Source organism: Musca autumnalis, unplaced genomic scaffold (genome assembly GCF_047663935.1).
Source record: "Musca autumnalis isolate F117 unplaced genomic scaffold, ASM4766393v1 scaffold_3, whole genome shotgun sequence".
Lineage (NCBI taxonomy): Eukaryota > Metazoa > Arthropoda > Insecta > Diptera > Muscidae > Musca > Musca autumnalis.
Window position 1 is genome coordinate 184,038,243 of NW_027411866.1, and position 18,885 is coordinate 184,057,127.

General features: G+C 35.3%; 1 protein-coding gene and 1 long non-coding RNA gene across 8 annotated transcripts in view; one reads left to right on the forward strand and one right to left on the reverse strand.

Annotated features, from left to right (window-relative positions):
- Positions 1–18,885, reverse strand: part of LOC141398572 (frequenin-2) — a 258,760-nt gene that overhangs the window by 211,910 nt on the left and 27,965 nt on the right. The window lies entirely within an intron of this gene.
- LOC141396759 (uncharacterized) lies at positions 10,455–10,883 on the forward strand. Its single transcript, XR_012411236.1, has 3 exons — positions 10,455–10,541; positions 10,615–10,693; positions 10,763–10,883. It is a non-coding gene; the product is annotated as an uncharacterized lncRNA (long non-coding RNA).

Genomic DNA, 18,885 nt, shown 5'->3' on the forward strand with positions numbered 1-18,885 from the left:
ATGCGATGTTAATTACCATACAACTGGATAAAGCTGTTAAGTGTCAAAGTAATTATGGCGAACTTTTTTCGAGTTTTTATTTTTACTTTAATTTTTATGGTGGCAATGGTGTAAGAGGAGGTCAGCCCAAATATAAAACAAAATAACAATGCAAAATGAAATAAGGCGTATACATTACAAAAAGGAAATAATTTCTAAAGTAACGTTACTCATACGCCGTACCAGCAGACTATGGTTTTTGCCACTGAAATCTAAAATCTAATGACATTGAAATATAACGAATGTTAATGTAATAAAAAAAGGTAGACCGTAGACGGCACAGCTGCCAAAAAAGAGAGAGAATATTTTTCCTGTAACATCTGTTACAATATTATATTGAAGTGCTAAAGTAATTATGAAGCCACTTTATTGCGGCTGGGGGAGGAGAAACATTATTTTTATTTTCACATTTCCAAAAATAAAATGGCATTTTATACAAAAAATATCTGACAACGAAATATTGTTGAGTTTAACATAAAATTGTAGTCACAATGTATGTATGTATGTATATGTGTCATAGGCCTTGAAAGACTTTAACAATCTTTTGAAATATTTATTGTCTTTTTAAAACGAAATTGGCCCAACGTCCTTGTAGGTAAGTCTTCCAATTTTATGGTGGAATCATTGAAATTTTATGTAAATTTAGAGGTAATAAAAATTCAACAAAGACGTACAATTTTCTAAACAAAGGAATATTGTCTATTGTCCAATATAATTGAAAGCTCTTTGTCAAAACACGACAACGAATTAGATTGTGAAGAAGGATAAATGAAACAGTTTTTTTTTTTTTTGTTTATTAAAAACAAAAAGTATTAAATGACATTGAAAATAACTGAGCGTACTAGAAGAAATAAAGAAGACAATGAAGAAATTTTAAGAAAAGAACATATAGTTTTATAAAAAAAATATCTATTGGCTTAAACCTTTCGCTGATTCTATGCCATATGACATAGCCAGATTTTGAAGCCCGTTGGGTGCCATTTTTTAATAAATGTGTATTTTTCCCTGAAGTGTTATCTAAAAATAAATATTTCTAGCAGACTAGAATCGGTCCTCTCCTTCAGGTACCTCCCACACAAAATTTCGGAAAAGTTCAGTTTAGGACCTGCTGTCGAATCGCTTTCATTTTTGTTGTAACAACTTGAATTCACTGGTTCACATACGACGGTACTAAAAATGCTAAAGTAGCCTGAGAGTTGCCGAAAAACCCCTATGACACGTGTGTAGTGGTTGGAGTGAAAGATAACTTTCGAACGGATCAACCGTTTTGGTCCAAAGTTTGCCCTTCATAATATTTTGTCCAAACATAGTTTATGTTTCCAAATAAGCCATATCGGTCCACTCCTGCAGGTACCTTCCCCACAAAAGTTCACAAATGTTCTGAAAATTGTTCGCACGACCGTACATACATCCTAATATATCTACCAGAAATAGATCAGGTTCGAATATGGACTATATTTGTCCACTCCTTCGGATAACTATCACACAAAATTTCGGATAAGTTCACTTTAAGACCTGCTCTCGAATCCAAACTTTGGATCTCCTAATATTTATACTCTACTCCATTATATGGAAAGCGTATTATAAGTTTGTTTTGGGAAAAATTCATGTAACACCGCGAAATATTCGTCGGACACCCCTAATGTGATATACCAATCTTCATATCTCGATGAGATAAAGCGATTTTGAGATGTGTGTCCGTCCGTCCGTCTGTTCATTATAAATTGTAAACACGCTCCAGGCAGCAATTATGGACCGATCGTCACGAAATTTTGTATGGAGGTCGGGTTCAGGCCAGAATAGATCCCTATTTTTATTGGTGATAATCGAGAAATATTTAGCGGGTGAAATGGACCAAAAACGAAATTTTTATCCGATTTTGTAGCGGCTTGTATGTTGCAATTATAGTCCGATCGCCTCGAAATTTTAAATAATGTAAGATTATATGACAAAGAAGAAGCTAGCAATTTGAGATGGTGATCAGATGATGTTTAGAGGGTTAAATGGACCACAACTTTTGTGTGAAAATTGTGAAAATTTTTAATATACCGGTAATATCTTTATTCCTGCTCCACACATTCCGCCCACATCTATATATATAAAAAAGGATGATGTTAGTTACTACGCTTATAACTCAAGAACGGCTGAACAGATTTTGACAATTCGCACCAATTCGGAATCGTCTCATGGCAGAAAAGGATAAAACCTAAAAAAACCGCGAAAATCTGCGAAAAATTTGCAAAAATATTTTTTGAAATAAGTCAAATTTTCTACACATTTTTATCGAGCTTTCGCGTTTAGAGTATACCGTGACACTTTTTTGGACAGATTTTGGCGAAAATTGTATATGCACCAACTGTGAGGGTTCATTGTTTTCCTCAGTTTTCTCAATTTTTGAAAGTTGTATAGAAGCACAATCAAATCGATTTTCATTTATTTTCAAGCGTCTTTTTAGGAAATTAACAGCGAAAAATCTTTAAAAGGAGAGGGCTTAGTTTAGAGTTTGTAAAGATTAGTGGTGGTTTCGGTCTGATTCCGATTGAAAAGACGAAGATGATAACGCCGAAAGTGGTTTCCACAGTTTAAAGGAAAAAGGTACAAATCCACAAAATTGGTGGGTTATTTGAAAAATCAAGAAATTGGAGGTAATTTCATTGGAAGTGAAGTTGTAGCATACATATATGTATACTTTTAAACCGTAAGTAAAACATCTTCGAAAGATCAACTTCCGACTTATGCGATATAAAATTTAAGCTGTACCAGATATATATTGATATATTGATACTCCACTGAAAAGGAGTATGAATTCAATCAGTTTAGTTCCCGCCGAACTGGAAGGCAATTACAATGGTCAAAATACATAAATGGCCAAATACATACATATGTACACTGGTATTCTTGGTACACTGTATATATGTAAATCGAAAAAGGATGATATTAAAAATTGGAAAGAAAAAAAACAAGAAATCGGAAGTACTGGATATTATTGGTCGAATTATCTGACATATATTCTTTATCGGGCAACATAAGTAGGTAAATACTTATTAAACGTTAATTAGTTTGTAATATTCATTTGACAATGTTGGGTGACCAAGTAATCGACAACAGCAACGCGTTAGTATGCCAAGACTTCAAGCATCCGAAACACACAAAGAACGGCAACTAATAGAATAGCTCTGCTAACAAGGATCAATGTACCAAGTACTGGATTGTACAGTCTCAGTCAAAATTCAATTACCGCATTTTTCCGTGTTACCAGAGCCATTGCGTCTAATTTCAAATTTGCAATGCAAGTAGAATTCGGGAGATCACGTTAAACAGAGAAGTCAGAAAAAAAAGTAGACGAAGGTGGTTAACTGTTAACTATCGGATCCCTCTGCTCAAAAAAGGTTAATTGATTCAAACGCAAATTTAAATAAGCATTATATTCAGCATTAAATTCAAATTCCTACGATCGCATTTCTTCCTTCGTATTCAATTGCTTGAGAGAAATATCGTGTTCAGTGGTGAAAGCAAGAATTGCAAAACCATCGATTATGAAACGGATAGGGGCGTTATGATATTATTTAGCTTCGACTGTGCTACCAATTATTTTTATTAACATCGCAAAACGTGTTATTTGCTTAAAAAATATATCTTAGTCCCGATTTACAGTTGTGTTCTGTACCTATCAAACTGCGAGACGAAGTTCGCCGGGTCCCCTAGTAAATAATATTTGGAAGGACAACTCTTGCCCTTTCAATAATGCCAATTATGTTGATTTATGTGGTCAGATGACAGAGTTACAGCCTAATATATCCAGTGTTTTGCTTGTAATGTAATCAAAAGCATACTATAGGTCGCAATTATAGATCAATAGTCACGAAATTTTGCACGAGGTAGAGGTTTAGGTCGAAGATGATGCCTACAACTTTTGATGATGATCTGATACTATTTAGCGGGTACAATGGACCATTACTTTTGTATGCTAAATAAAAACATTTTATATTTGGTCCATATTTGAATCCCTGGAGGCCATATACCGGCAAAGTCGCCTATATATGAAAAATTAACTACCGATCTTTCCTCTGATGAAAATTGCAATGATATGTGTGCTTGGTAACGGACCTACTACCTAAGATATGAGTTTTGTGAAGAGAACCACATCTTCCTTCCATGCTACAAATTGTCTCTATCATGACAGACAATTTCCCAGTTCTTACAAATTGCGTGGAACCCTATCATATTACCTGTCCAATTGTCCAAAATTTAAAGATGTAGCAGAAATTGCTAAACTACGCCAATTTTCAAATTTAAGAATATTTCTTAAAATGTACTGTATATAATTGTTCCACAAACATCCCAGTAGGGACAAGGGAGCCTTCTCTCATATCAATGAGAGCACCCCGATTAATATCAGTTCAATAATATGTAGACAGCGGAATTTTATGCAACACCTATTTTTGTAAAATTTGCATATTTTTGGCTTCTAATTAAATTCCAATCGAAATATATCACATATGCAAAAATATGCGAAATATATAAATGATGCATATGCAAATATTATTTTTGCATATGGAAAATGTCTGTATTTCACATATTTTCGTATTATGTGTACACTTTTCTGTTTGAAATTCACTTCAGACAAGTCAATAAAATAGAGAAATCTGTAACCAGAGCCACAATCTTCAAAATGTCGAAAATGGGGAGCTTTCGTTGTATGGGAGCTATATGAACGCCTAGACCTATACCGACAAATTTCAGATGGAAAGTTTAATACCCCCAATGAAGACTTAATACCAAATTTTAGCCAATTCGGAGGGATATTAAGACCATAACCTTCAAAGTACAGAAAATCGGTAGGTTCTGGTTATGGGAGCTATATGAAGACGTGGACATATAACGACAAATTTCAGGTGGAAAGTTTTTTTACCTCCAACGAAGACTGAATACAAAATGTCAGCCATTTCAGTTTGATATTGAGGCCACAACCTTCCAAATACCGGATATCGGGAGGTACGGTTCTATGGGAGCTATATGAAGACCTGGACCTATACCGATAAATTTCAGGTCGAAACTTGTGATGAACGAATACTTAATACACACTTTCAGCCAATTCGATGGGATATTTAGGACACAAAGTCTTGCATATGGTTTAGCAAATATGTCAAAATATGCAAAAAATTAGGTCCAGACTAAATGTCCGTTCTAAAATTACTTATTGGTGCCACCATGCACACCCGCCTTGCACGCGTTCAATTCCCGGCCAGCAAACATCAAATTTCCAACGATGGCAAAATACCCCTCAGTAAAGTTGGCGACATTTTCTGAGTATTTCAACCATGTACAACTTCTCTACAGGTGGTGTTTTAAGACATGCCTTTCGGACTCGGCGATAAACAGTAGGCCCCATACTATTGTTGTAATATGAATCGTGGTGCACGCCCTGTCCCTTCTGTGATGTTTGTGGAACATTTATTATATTGTTATTTAAACTTAATGTGATAAGGTTGCAGACTCCAAAAATTTATTTCTTATAATGGGCTTATTTGTCCAAAAGAAACTTTGATTTGCTGAAAACTAACTCGCAGGGTAGTGGTGTAGAGTATCGTATGGTCGGCCCTGTCCGACTATAGCTTTAGCTTACTTGTTTGTCCAAATTTAGTTTAACCTCTATGGAGGTACCTTAGGGTACCCCCTCCCCACCACAAAATTTCAAAATTTGTGTCTAAGTGCATTTTAAGGTCTGTTCGAGAGTTTTTAGAAATGTATACCTATGTATTGTGGTCCAGTTAACAACGATATTATGCGGATATGTCCATGCTTACTGGCATACTGGTCCAAAAGTTATACGATGACCCACTGAAATGACTAGTGGGCGTGATATCTATCGAAAAGATATGACTCCTGAAATAAGATCCACTTCCATAAAGGACTATGTCGGTCCATTCCTTTAAATACTCTGCAACACTTTTGAACTTTAATCCTAATCCACATCTTCGCCGGAAGTTCAAATATTCAAAGAAGACCACAAAATACTGAAAAGACCCTTAATACATTCGATCTGACCGTAGATGAAAGTTTCAATTCACATAGGCTGGGGGTATATCTCTGTCGGCAAAGCCGACTGATACTTTTTTATTTGTTATACCCTTCACCACTATGTGGTGAGGGTATTATAAGCTCGTTTTTCCCAAAAAGTTTGTAACGCATCGAAATAATGGTCGAAGACCTATACATACCCAGCAAAATATTCGATGCCAAGGATGCTATTGAATCATGGGTGCAAGTGATCTGGCATGTCATCTTTTTAGCATTTTCACTCATGAATTTTATATGAGCGTGACCACCATAAGATGACATTCATTTTCGGATCTTAAGATGACATTCATTGTCGGATCCTTAGCATGTCATTTTGACCAATGCTTTGACATGTCATTTTCACGTACCCTTTGGCATGACATTTTCATGTCTTGTTTGGAAAATGGAAAATTCTGTATTGAAATATGATTTTCATGACAAACCAAAATCTTTATTAATTCAAAATAATTCATGAAATAACTTAAAACTAATATATCAGCATAAAGTTTACACCCAAAATTTCAATTTTATCACCGCCGCTGCACCGCAAAAGAGTTTACTTCGTCCACTCTCAGCCACTGATTTTGTTACATCTTACAAAAGCTTTTCTATTATCTTCTCATCACCAGTTCAGATTCCGACATGGACTCCAACAGCGCTCCTTTAAGAATTTCTAGTTCGTGAACCTACATTTAATTTGTAATTTTATAACAAAAATTTTGGAAATGTATACTCTTTTGTTTTGATGTCGCTACATGTAGGGATGTACCAGGGACGTACGCAGGATTTCATTTCGGGGGGGGCCCAACTTGACCAACATCCATAAAATTTTAAAATATCGTGTAGGGTTACGTAACGCTATTTTAAAGGTTGTTAGTTGATTTTTATTCATTATTGAGACAAAGTATTTACAATCAACAGAGAGAGTTCACAAAATTTAAGATACAATTTTAAAATTTGGTACAGAGTAATATATATTATGCATTAGTTCTTGGATATTTTGAATTGAAAATGAACCATATCAGACCACGTTCGGGTAGTTTGTTATACATTTCCAACCACATTCGCTCATAATTGGCATTTTGGTTTGTTTTCGCTTTTAGTATTCGAAGATCTTAGATTGAAAATCGTCTTCACACACAAAATATTTTCCCCAAAATTTTTTTTCTGGGTTTTTTTCATAAATTTTGTGGCCTTTTTTGGACATATGAAATTACCGACAAACATATCGAAACTTTTAGCTTACTTATCTTAACGATTGTAGAAGTTCCGAATAAATTCTTACTTTTTCCAATAAATTTGATTTGGAATAAAGCGCAAAAGGATTTAACTTTTGCGGAGAATGTTTATGAAGGAATGTGACGACTTAGTACATTATGCAAGTGGATCTTATTATGAGAGTAATTTCTTTCGATAGTAATCCCGCCCGCCAGTTATTTTATTTGGTCATCGTAGGATTTATAGCTTCTGTACCATATATTAGATATTAGCGCACAATTTTTGCGATAACTTTGAACTTTTGTGGTGGATGTACACGAAGGGGTGAACCAATATAACTTAAGCTAAGTTTGAAAAAAAAACAGTTAATCCGTTTGAGAGATGTCATGTGGTCCATCCAAAAAAGCAGACTAGGCTTAATGACTGCAGATTGTCTGACCCGGATTCAAACAAATGTGGAGCCTAAAACAATAATTTCGATTAGGAACAGTTGTATCGTATCAAAGTGTATATAACCTGATTAGCCTAATGACTGAGGGTAAAATTACACCTATATAATATGAAAAATAGGTATGCTACATATAGCAGATTTAAGAGGTATTTGACGCACAACAATAAGTTTTTCTTCATTATTTTCTACTAATTTTCATGTATGTATTCTCAAACTGAGCCAATGTAGGCTATATGTTTCTAGATATACAATAAATGTGCTTAAAATAACGTCTAAAAATAATTAAATCCCGAACGCACATGTTTTTACGAAAAGCGAAAAATATGAAGCAATTAATGGTATGTTTCTCAACGACGCACGGTGGTCGAAAGCACTGATCTAGCGGCGCGAAATTAATAACTTGGAAACGAAAGGAGATATCCTTCTGAAATTTTGCACAAACGTAGTATGTGTCCGTGGGTAATGATGCACTAAATATGAACAACATCGGCTAATATTTTGGTATAGCCCCCATATAACGGTACCTCCTGATATTCGGTATTTTGAGGATTTAAGCCAACATTTCCTTCCAATTTAGTTGTAATTTGGTACTTTGGTACTAGTGGTCACTAAACATTCCCACCAAAAATTGTGGACATAGGTCCACGTTTATTTTCAGTATTTTGGGGATTTAAAGCTACATTTTCCGGCCAAATTAGGTGTCATTTGGTATTTGAGGTTCCCAGTGGACACAAACATTCTCCACAAAAAATTGTGGACATAGGCCTACGTTTTGATATTGTCCCCATATAACGGTACCTCGGTATATTCGGTATTGTTAGGATTTTGTCTACATTTTCAGACCAAATAAGCTGAATTTTGGCATAGGAGGTTCTCGTTGGTTATACATCTTCTCCACCAAAAATTGTGGCCATAGGTCTACATTTTGATATAGCCCCCATATAACTGTACCGACAGATTTTGGCTGTTTTGAGGATTTAGGCTATTTTTCAAGACCATTTATCAGCAAGATTTGCAGCTATTTGCAGCTAAATTGGGGTCATTCGGAATCTAGGAAGTCCAAATTAATTAGTAAAACCAAAATTGGACTGGGCCTTGAAGGACCTTTGTAGTTACGCTCCATTTAACAAAAGTATATTGCCCTAAAAACATAAAAAAATAATAATTTTTGAAAATTTATTTCTATAAAACCATGTAACTTCAGGCCCCAAACATTTTTTTTAATTTAACTTACACTCTCCTCTATCAATAAAAAATAAACTTTGTTTAGTTTTATTACGAATTTATTTAACAATTACACAAATATGAAATCAGGTTTTTAGCAATTTTTTTTTAAATCTGATGCATTAAAATTTCTTGCACTTGACAGTGAATAACTGCGTGAATATTTACAACAACAAAAATGAAAAAAAAAAAACAAAATCTTTGTCTGCAAAGTGTCTGTAATCGATTCAATGGAAAATATTTCGCCATTTTATAGTTCGATTTTTTTGACTTTCGCGCCGCTAGATCAGTGGTTTCGACCAGTGTGCGACGATTCGAATACAAAGTCGTTCGAACTACTACCAAACTACTACCAAACTGAAAACGTTTGTATATTAGGAGGCAACGAGTTTCGCATTCTAGCAATTCGGTTAGAAAATGATTTTTAGAAAATAATTGCGGTAAAGAGATTTGGTTTATTCAAAAAGTTTCTAGAAGATGATAAAAACGGGAAATAAGAAGTTTGTCCATGTTTAATCAAATAGAGGCAACGGATTTCAAGAAACCGATGAAATGAAGAGCCTAAAAACCGAATAGTTATTTTTGCAACGTCTAACGTACACAAATTCTAATATTTTACATAAGTTTGTTTATATTATTCCCGATGGTACCCAATATTACTTCAATACCATAAAGAATCTGAACAACAAATTTGTCAAAATATGTAAATTTCTAAAAACCCTTGATATATGGTAAATTATTCCAATTTTCAGTTCACGCACTTCCATTCTCACGATATTGAACCCGTAATATTTTTTGGATACCATAAACATCGAAAATAACATAGCAAATATGTATTAAACTGATACTGGAACGATATGACATAAAGAAGTAAATCAGAAAATTTCAAACAAAAAATTTGAAAATATTTCTTACAAAACTTGTAAATGAAGTACATTTTCAGTACACTACAAACAAGTACACTTCAAAACCATATATCCCCAATAGAAAATCAAGTCATCGACGACATTGTCGTCGACGATTCGTTGACGAAATTACCGAAATTGTCATGCACGACGCGATGCATGACCATGTCTTGCAAAGTGTCGTGCCAACAAACTCAAAAATGTTGAAAAAAGCGTGCTATGAAATGATTGTTCACATATTGATTCAAATATACAATATTCATTTTGGAATAATTGTAAGATAATAAAATCATCAAATTCTGAAATCACGTCATTACTAAACAGTGTGCTTTAACCAAAGAACGGTAAGTGAGAACAATTATATTAAGGAACTTTAAAAATAACCCAATAGAAAATCGAGTCTTCGATGACATTTTCGTCGACGAATCGTTGATGAAATTTCCGAAATTGTCGTGCACGACACGATGCATGACAATTTCTTGCAATGTGTCACCAGAAAAAAAAAACAAAAAATAATCAAACAAAATATGCTATGAAATAATTGTACACATATCTAGGAATTGTTAATATTTCAACACGACTGAAATCGGTCAAAAATTGCAGTTTGAATTAAAAATTCGCGACATTTTTCTAATCAGCTGGAGGTAAGTGAGAAATAGAATGACTGACATACATATGAACCTTAAAATAATGATTTTCTTTGTTTCTTTAACATAGGATGAAGCAATCAACATAGAATTTGAATTCTTTATTTGGAGTCTATTATAGTGGAACGCGATCGTGGAAACAATTAAAGGTAAGTGTATAAATGACATACATAAATGTATACATCCCAAGATTGCGCATAATGTTTTATTATTTGCAGATTTTGCCTACAAAGTCTTGCTGTCGTAGGAGTTGTTGTTAAATGGAGTCCTGGGCCTTTCTGGATTATAAACCACACTGCCGCGAAAATGCTTTTATATTATGTGGTAAATTTTTATATGTACATAAATGTTGTATTTTGTATGTTAATAAAAAAATGTTAAAAAACATATTTATGTATGTAAATAAAATTAGCTCAAGGAGGGTCGTTGGTGACAAACTACAAGACATTGTCTTCAAGAGGATCGTTAACGAAAAGAAGGGTTTTTGTCTTCGAAGTCGTCGTCGACGACAGCTTCGCTTACCCTGTCGCCCAAGTTGTCGTGCATGAATACTGGGACACTTGTGTGAAAAAGTCGTCAACGATCCCAAAGGGCTGTCTGCAAAGAGTCGTGAACGAATTGGAAATGTCGTGCACGATTCATCAATGTTGTCTTAAAGACACTTTCTACTGGGAATTTAAGTTATTCTTTTAATACATATATGTAGTGAAGTCATGGAAAATTCCAAAATCCCAGCGGTTTTAAAAGATGCGGCAGTCATATATGGTAAGATTATAGATTATTTTAGTGGTTATTGTCAGCATCCATTCATAATGTTATCTTTTTACAGAATCCATATATAAAAGAGGGGGCCCCTCCATAGGGTGTGATGAGAAATTGAGGCGCGGATAAATTCAAAAATAGGTGGATCGGAGAATATTCAGGAACGAATCATTATTAATGTAAGATAACATTTATAAAATGGTGCATTTTTAATGTAATAAAAATAAAAATTGGACACATGACAACCAAATGAAATTGTCTTTAGTAGGGTCGTTAACGACAAATATCAAGACATTGTCTGTAAAGCTGTCGTCAACGAAATAATGGGTTTTTTGTCTTCGAAGTCGTCGTCGACGACAGCTTCGCTTACCTTGTCGCCCAAGTTGTCGTGCATGAATACTGGGACACATGTGTGAAAAAGTCGTCAACGATCCCAAAGGGCTGTCTACAAGGAGTCGTGAACGAATTGGAAATGTCGTGAACGATTCATCAATGTTGTCTTAAAGACACTTTCTATTGGGTCATTTAAGATCTCCAATATTAAAAAATTATTTATGAAAAGCAAAAAGGTAATTATTTGTTTAAGTAGCTCAAAAAATTTGTTCGACCAAACCATTTCGGGGGGGGGGGCCCGGGCCCCCTGTGCCCCCCCCCTGCGTACGTCCCTGGGATGTACAAATCGACTTGTTTGTTTCTAGTGATCTGTACAAATGATTCAAATGCTGATGGAAAGATCGGATCTTTCACGACTTCCTTTGCATGGGTTTAAATGCTAATGAAAAGATCGGATCTTTCACGACTTGCTTTGAACCAATGCAAAATATGCCATGAAATCACGTCATCGCATAGAACCCCTTCCTTCAAATTTTGCTGGGTATATATACCAAAATGAATGTGCGTTCGTCTGTCCATCTAAACCGTTTGTCCATCGTCACAAAATAATATTCAGGGGTCGGAATGGTCAAAAAACTTATTGGAAAAAGTAATTTTTTTATTTCAAAGCTAATATCTCCGCTTCTATATGGGATATATCAAATCACCCTTGCAACGATATAACGTAGATTGTCGTAGCTGGTCAAACAACGACCGCTAATAGAACCCAACTTTTCATTTTTGCGATTCTAATAATAGTGACGAATGGCCCAGCTTTTGTTGGAGACCTCCCAAAAACAAAGCCTGACTATGAAAGTAAAAAATCCCTTCTTTACAATGATGCAAAGTAGGTTGGCGCAGTTGGCCAAATAACAGTGATATCGCAGTAGTCGGTAATATATCCCACCTTTCCATTGTTTTGTTATCACGCTACTGGTCGCAATTTTGATCGGATCCTCAGGAAATATTGGGGGTTGAGAAAGAAGATTGGCGTACATCCCACTTTTCCATTTTTTTATTTGGGTTGTACTGACGATGCACTTAAATGCGTTTCAACAAAATTGGCCTGTATTAATGAAGACATTCAGAGCAAAGGCGCTAAGCTATCCCTACAGGTCTTCCAGGACTTCTATTAGAAGACCTCGAGGACTTTTATAAAAAGACATCCAGGTCTTATATAAGAAGACCTACATGTCTTCTTTAAGTAGACCTTCAGGTCATCAATAAAAAGACCTTCAGGTCATTTATAAGAAGACCTCCAGCTCATCTACAAGAAGATCACCGGGTCTTCTATAAGAAGACCTCCTGCTTTTCTCTAAGAAGACTTCCTGTCCGCCTATGAAAAGACTTTCTGCTCTTCTATGAGAAGACCTTTTGCCCTCCTATAAAAAGGCGTCCTGCTCTTCTATGAAAAGACGTTCTATGAGAGAGCGTCCTGTTCTTCTATTAGAAGACATTCTGCCCTTCTATGGGAGGATCTTCTGCTCTTCTATCAGACGATGTCCTGCTCTTCTATAAGAAGACCTCTTGCTCTTCTATAATGCCTATTGCTCTTCTATAAGATGACATTGAATTAAAAACTTAAATATTTTATTAATTTCTCGTTGGAATCAAGCTTAATGATCGTTTATTTTTGCAACATAGTGTTGGTTGCGTGGGTTCGAATCATCGGCTTTCCTTTTTCACTTGCAAAAATAAACGGTCATTTAGCTCTATTCCAACGAGAAGTTAATTAAAATTAATATTAATAATTATCTTCGCACTAATAGGCGAAAGGTTAAAAATCTGCAAAGCTTAAACATATTTTTAGTTAACATTTTTCATCAAATGGTTCTTTATATTGAAATAGGTGCCAAATAATATTGAGCATAATGCAACGGAACTGAAGTGTACTTGATTTTACATCGAACATTATCGGCGATATTTAAAAACTTTTCAGGAGATAAGATTACTTAATACACAAATGCGGAATAAAGTTTGCGAACTATAAACACTTTTTCTGACAATTCGATTACTTTGAGATAAGACTCTTTTAAAATATATGAATAATACATTTTTCCAAGAAAGTATCTCGATTACTTTGAGATAAGACACTTTTGAAATAAATGAATAATACATTTTTTTCAACAAAGTATCCCTTACAATTTAAGGTGAAAATTACTTACTCGCCTGTGAATTTTTATGCCTATTATTTTCTTAGTACGCACTTTAAGCTTATAAGGAAACTGTATCTCTGTGTGTGGACATCTAAAAACTTTTCAACTTAAAACTTTTCTCATCAGTCACTACATTTTTTCACAAATAACGCAATGAACTCAAGTGTGTCGCACAAACACTTGCTTTAAAGTGACACATTTGTCAACAGCTTCTTAATTGCTTGGCCAGCAATTTTGTGTCATCACTTAGTCTTGATGTTCTGTTTTAAAGTGAAATTGTTGTTATTGTTGTTTTAAATTCAATCAATGCTCAAAATTGAGAATTTTTTGGAGAATTTAATAGACTAATTGTTCAATTTTAAAGTTACAATAATTGCTATCAAATATAGTTACAGGACATAGCTAAAATCATGTTGAGGGCAAAACACAGTGAAAAGCACAACGCTATGGTGCTCTAAGGTCTAATCTACGTTCTGTTTAAAGAAAAGACATTGTGGTGTAGTAACCTAAGTAATAGCGATGTCTTGTTATATAAGACATTGTAGTGGGTGAATAGAAACACCACACTCAAACATCTCATCAAGTGTCAATGATGCCATCGCTAACTAGAATGGACTGCAAGAAGCTACTATTTTTTACTACGATGACAATTTTTCCTTTATGATATCGAAAAACCTAGTTAAAAATAGTAGATTCTTGCAGTACTGGAACATACCAAAAATTAAAACAAATAAGAATGGCGTAAAGTTCGGGTGGGCCAAAACTGAGATATCTAAACTTACTGTTCAAAGGTATGTCTTAAGAAAGAAAAAAAAAAACAGCCGAAATATGTATGAAGATATCAAAAAGCTCGTGCTTAACCACAAAATTAGACCTCGAATCCAAACGGCTGTGCAACATGATTAGAAACCAATTTAATCCCAGTGGAGCTGACAATATAACAACAGCCTTCAGCAAATTCTGAAATACTGAAACATATGGGCAAGGTAGATTAATGGCGCAACCTACCTTGCCCATATGTTTCAGTATTTCAGAATTTGCTGAAGGCAATATTGCCACTAAGCAATTTTGAGTTGATACGACATTTCGGAGATTGGGAAGACCCAATTACACAAACCAGAAAAATCTTCATATTTCGGTAGCTCTTATAACCTATAACACTTCTATCACAATTGGTGATGATTCTGGATTTCATACTTCTTCAAAGAATCACCGGAGTGATGACTCGGAGAAATCTTCACCAGAGATTATCACCTCAACAATTATATCTCTGTGTCGTGCATTTTTGTAAATCTGTTGTTGTTGAATCTTCTCCGTTTGCCCGGATCACGTCCACCACTTTTCAATGTCAGTGAGATGTAATGGATGTAAGGAATGAGTGCACTTCCGAGGCTGCTCTGGGTTTTGCCGCCTCATGGCTATTTCTATAGTAGTTTTGTTGCTGCGCCAAAACATCTCCCAGCGTGTCTACAAATTCGAAATCGGATTCATTGTGGTCGTCAGAATACGAAACACCCCCGCAATATCCCCAAAATCAAAAACGCTGTATCTTACAGCCCATGTTATTGTTACGCACCCCGAGAATGCATCGTTCCTGCAAGTCAGCCATACAAAGTGGGCGAAATTGTGGACGTTATCAGTCGGAGGAACATCGTATCACCGTCACTTGCAGCGGTGGATACAACTTTTGCGGAAGGATCTACAAGAGGTGGATGAGGATTGCATGTCTTTGTTACACATCAGCCTGTCTAGTACAGACCTATCTCGTTTGAGCTTTACTCTAGCTACCCATACATAAAATGTTTGGGGGTAGCAGTAAAGTGTGTGACTGCCGAGAGGTACTTAAACGTGAATATCTATGCGACATTAGCTCGTTTTTGGATGGCAATATCCGTTTGGTGGTAGCGGACTTTAATGCTTGAAAACTCCATAGTTTGCACCGTGAATGAAGACGCTACTACGAGGATAAAAGAGATTGTTACAGCAGGGCAGATATCACCATTGTGCATCCGATCTGATAAATAACTTGTTCTGCCAAACCGTCATTTCGCTTGGCTCTGACCACCTTCATATGATTGTTTCGGTTAACGGCACACTCGACTTTGAAACCTCTGACCGCCGTTAAGAAAACCTAACCATGGAAAAACTGATTGGCGGGGCTCAGAGAATTTATAAACCAACGCTGCAGACAGCTGCCCATTCCCTCAGATCCTCGGGTAGCTGCAAGCATTTTCCGAGACATCATCATAGCTGCAGCCGCTGGTAGCATACCTGCTGATCGTATACCCGAAATAAGACCAGACAAATGTGGACCACCTGAAGCAATTCATCATTGGTAGAGGACTGAATAAATTGTGGGAAAGGGTTAAATCCGGAAAATAAGAATGATAGAACTTCCGTTTTTTTAACGGCATGGCATAGGACCACATTACACCAGCGGACAATATTAATTGGGAAAAGAAGATTTTATGGGAAATATCTTTTGGATTGGTGCATTATCCCAGCCACAATATTCTGGATAGTCTTTCCCTACCCAGACACGTTGGGAAAGATCTTCATGTTCTGTAGCTAGAATCCCAAAGGTAAAAACAGAAACATATAAATCAACGAGCCTATCGTACATGCTTGGGTAGCATTCACACTGATACAGTTGCACAGACAGTTTAAATATATGGTGTAAATGACCTGCTGAGGACGATGGATGAGAATCCATCGCAGCAGAGAAACGCCAGCTGCCAAGGCAAACACAAATGGTTTTTTACCCAGTAAAAACAACAGTTAGAGAAAAAAGTAAAGGTTTTCATCGACCGGACCATAATTGTGGCAGTTATAGAATTTTCGTGAAACTGCACCTTTGCACAGTGGATCGATCTACTTGTATGGAGAAAGTGGTCAAAAATATTTAGAGTGTAAAAATCAAGCCAATGCGCCGCTTACAGCTTTATGCTGCTGTGAAGAGTGTTTTAAGAAACCACGAGCGTAACATTCTCCCCCCTTTCCCCTCTGGAGGGGGTATACGGTAAGAGTTGTTTTATGCTGTTAATACAAAATGACATGAACAAAGGTCCCGATTATCTTATAATGCAAAAATAGGCTTGGGGAAACAAAACAATCTCCAAAACGACATAAAATCTAACCAATTTAGCGGATTAAAAAAAAATCAATATTTTTGTTTGAAAATTGGTAAAATTTTTAATATAGATCTTATAGCGTTCTTCCTGGAAGGCACGTACCGCCAACGTAAGTCAAATCTGATGCCAATTATGTTAATGTCCGTGGTCTAATAACAGAGTTATACGCTAATGTATCTATAGAAACCCTATTCTAGGCCAGCTTTAGTCAGCGACCCACCATTTATAGTCTGGCACTAGATGGCATCTGATTTTAATACTGAATTATCTTAAACCCATGACCAACTTTGGAAAACTATTCCCGAGATGGGCACCGGTGGACATCATGAATGAAACCTTAGGTCAAATTAAGTATATGATCGAATTGGCATTACAAAATACGCTAAGAAAATATGCAGCTAACTAGAATTCCACAACACGCTAAAGCACTATTTTTGAATGAAAAATAAGCTATTACCTCCTCCTTCAAAATCCACTATAATATTTTGCTATACGTATTAGTTTCGCGATATTTTGAACGGGTTAACCTTAACTGGTCGCCAAAAAAATTTCAAAAACGTTTGTGCATCGTACACCAAAATATAAAAAGATAAGCTAATTAGGCTACAAAGCTCGTACCCCATTTATAAAGGTTATAATACTTTTCTTTTTAATTTTTAATAATTCATAGAATTTATGGATCAAAAGGAAAAAATTTGGAGGGATTTCCAAAAATTAAAATGTTTGTTTTTTTCGGGTCACTCTACCCTCGTTAGCTTAAATTGCGGAGCGTATAAAATTAATCTAAAATTCTCCATGTAGCAAAAAAATCCTCAAGATGTGTCGAAAATCGGGTGTATATCTTATATGGGGCAATACTAAAATGTACACCTGTATCCGCAGTTCTCTGTCGGTACCGTTCTGTGGAGGCTATATTGAAACTTGTACTCAAAAAATTCTGGGAGAACATTTTGTAGCTCCAAGGAAGACTAAATACCACATTTCATCCATTTCGGTGAAATAATGAGAATAAAACCTTCAAAACACCGAAAACGAAAAACGTGAGTTAGCATTATAACAAAACGTTTACAGATATAGCAAACATCCTAGGAGTAATATAAGCTGATGTACAAAATTTTTGAGTCGCCTGAATTCCTATAGGACGGACATGGTTATATCGACTTAGAATGTTACGTAAAAACTCACAACAAAAAATTCATTTAATAATGTGTATATTATACGATTATTGCCTATGTTAAAAATAGAAACAATTAAAATGAAAATCATTATAAATAGAATTATAAGCAATTAGTGTTAAAAACTCGAACCACATTGATAAAATAAATATGAGAAGCACAACAACACAGACAATCAGAATTTTAAAGCAGCAAAAAAACATCGACTTAAAATAGAACGCAGCAAATAAACTTTAGACATCTTCAGCTTTTATGACCACATCAAGCAGGCGGGCTGGCTGGCTGGTGAGCATCTGTTGTTTTGGTCTAAACACGCAAAATCATTGGAAAATCCAAGCAAAACGTAAACAAAAACACAACACAAGCAACGCCGAAGGTAAATAAAAATAATTTAATTCTGTTTATTTAAGGAAGAAACGTGAATTGTTTTTATCGATCGATATCAACACTTACACGCACATAGATAGAGACGATTATATTCAACCTACATACATACCCACAATTATTGTTTTAAATAGAAGTATTTCAAATGTAAACAATTATAAAATGGCAAAGATGTTTACGTATTTAATTAAAGAATAAACTTAAAACAATTGGCAGTGATATGAGAATTAAATTTAAATGAAATAATAATAAAATTTTAACAACTGATGAAGAACATTTAAGCAAATTGTTGATAATAGCTATAAGGGGAAACATTTAAATGACCACGGCAAAAGGCAAAGGCTGTTTGAATAGAAATTTG